The 2,501-nt window shown below is 68.4% G+C and overlaps 1 non-coding gene across 1 annotated transcript; it reads right to left on the bottom strand.

Moving 5' to 3' along the window:
• Positions 1 to 1,713: 1,713 nt before the first annotated feature.
• LOC139603578 (5.8S ribosomal RNA) lies at positions 1,714 to 1,866 on the bottom strand. The gene has a single exon (XR_011683735.1). It is a non-coding gene; the product is annotated as a 5.8S ribosomal RNA (ribosomal RNA).
• Between the last annotated feature and the right edge of the window lie 635 nt (positions 1,867 to 2,501).

The following is a 2,501-nucleotide window of genomic DNA, read 5'->3' as shown; positions in this document are numbered from 1 at the left end:
GTGACGCCCCCTGCCCCAGCGCCACCGACAGGGGGGAGGAGGGCGCGGCGGCGGTCCTCTCCCTCGGCCCCGGGATTCAGCAAGACCTGCTTCCCGGGGGCTGTAACACCCGCCACTGCTCGCGCGGCGCCGGGCAACCTGCCCGCCGGAGGCCTTCCCAGACGACCCAGAGCTGGGCGTGGCGCACCGCCGTGGAGGAAATGCGCCCAGCCAAGGCCGGCCGCCGACCGGGCGGGGTGGTCCCCGCACTGGCCCGCCCCCCCCTGGCTGGCTCCCGCGCACGGGGTACGCCCAGGGGACAGAGGGGAGGCGGAGGCGAGGATCCGCCAAGCCCGCGCTGGCCGACCGCAACTCGCCGGGTTGAATCCTCCGGGCGGAATGCGTGGGCCCCACCCGTTTACCTCTTAATGGTTTCACGCCCTCTTGAACTCTCTCTTCAAAGTTCTTTTCAACTTTCCCTTACGGTACTTGTTGGCTATCGGTCTTGTGCCGGTATTTAGCCTTAGACGGAGTTTACCACCTGCTTTGGGCTGCATTCCCAAGCAATCCAACTCCGAGAAGCCCCGGGCCCGGAGCGCCGGGGGGCCGCTACCGGCCTTACACCGTCCACGGGCTGCAGCCTCGATCACAAGGACTTGGGTCCCCCGAGAGCGCCGCCGGGGAGGGGGGCTTCTGTACGCCACATGTCCCGCGCCACACCACGGGGCGGGGATTCGGCACTGGGCTCTTCCCTCTTCGCTCGCCGTTACTGAGGGAATCCTTGTTAGTTTCTTTTCCTCCGCTGACAAATATCTTTAAATTCAGCAGGTCACCACGTCTGATCTGAGGTTGTAAGCCCAAAGCTCGGCCACGCCGCAGACGGGGGTGTGCGCGGAGATGGCCGCCTTGTCTCCCTCGCCCGCTACGCCGCCCGCCCCCCTCTTCTCCGCACTCCCGGAGGGAGCTGGAGAGAGAGAGCGCGCACGAGCGAGCGATGAGGAGATGGAGAACCCCATCCCGGAGACGAGAACCAAAAAAGGGAGCGCGGCAGAGACGGCCCCGCGTGGGAGGACCAGCCAGGTAGTGGTGCGCGCGACGGCCTCGGTGGGGAGAGAGAGAGGAGTGACGGTGCCCCTGGGCGCACCCCGAGACAGCGACAGAGGAGGAGGGGGTGGGCGAAGGGAGGAGGGGGTCGGAACCCCCGTCCCCGGCGCTCTCGCTCTCGCGCGCAACAGCATGGCACGGTACCGCCGTGGTACCCACCCGCAGACAGTTGCCCACGCTCGGGGGAGGCCAGGGGCGAGGCCCGCGCCTCGCCTCCCCTTCTCGCCCTCCTCTCTCTTTATCTCGGCCCTCGGCGGCGCATTTCGACGCCGTCTCTCGCTGTCCCCAGGCCGCTGCGCCACCGCATCCGCGGCACGGTCCCGGCGAGGACGAGCTCCGCCCCAGCAGCTCGCTGCATTTAGGGGGACGAAGGCCCTGCGCGGTGACGACGACAACAATGACCGCGACGACGCCGACGACGCCCACTGGGCCGCAGGGAAGGGATCGAGGCCACCTAGGGAAACGTTTCCCTCGCCGAACCCCTGACTGCCTTCCCGCCGGTTCCCGGCGGGACGCCGCCACCGCCACCGCCACCGCCACCGCCACCGCCGCCCGCCGCGGGCAACCGGCCTGCGAGGCAACCCCAGCCGCGCTGCCAGGGTGGCCGCCGGACGGCGATTGATCATCAAGTGATGCTCAGACCGGCGTAGCCCTGGGAGGAACCCGGGGCCGCAAGTGCGTTCAAAGTGTCGATGGTCAATGTGTCCTGCAATTCACATTAATTCTCACAGCTAGCTGCATTCTTCATTGATGCACGAGCCGAGTGATCCACCGCTAAGACTTGTCTGCCTTTCGGGCACCGCTCATGCCGAGCGGCCCTTTTTTTTGTTACTCTGGCGCCGAGGACACGTGGGCGTGCGCCTGGCTTTGACCATAGAAGCACACAGAAATGGAAGGGGAAAAAAAAAAACGGGAGACCCACACTCCGATGGCCAGCCCAGAGGCGGGGGAGCCCGCGCCCCCGCCCGCCTCCCCCTGCGAGCAGAGACGCCGACCTCACAAACGCTGTCCTTCAAAGGCGGCCCAGGCGCCCGGGCTCGGCCCGGCCTCCGTGCGGAGTGCCACGCAGGACGTGACGGAACGCGGGAGGGCACGGCAGCCCGCCCGCTTCTCGCTTTGACGGGATGACACGCACAACACACATGGCTCGCAGCCGGGGGCGTGCGGCCATCGGCCCCCGCACACAGTGGCTCTCCCTCAGCCCCCGACACCGCGGGCCTCACGGAGCGCCGCCGCGCCGCTGTGCGGCCAGCTTTTCTCTTCCCCCACAGCACGGCCTTTCCCCCGGGCTCGAGATGGCACGCAACGACCACCAGCCCCCGCTGGTACCCCTCCCGTGGGACTGCTCCCCTGCCGGGCAGGCGAGCGACTGGCGGATGCACTCCGCCGCCAGCCCTGCAGGCAGGTGCCACCGAGAC

Source organism: Agelaius tricolor, unplaced genomic scaffold (assembly GCF_023055355.1).
Source record: "Agelaius tricolor isolate 1412-34295 unplaced genomic scaffold, bAgeTri1.0.p SCAF_39, whole genome shotgun sequence".
Classification (NCBI taxonomy): Eukaryota; Metazoa; Chordata; class Aves; order Passeriformes; family Icteridae; genus Agelaius; species Agelaius tricolor.
This window is presented reverse-complemented; position numbering and strand designations above follow the sequence as displayed.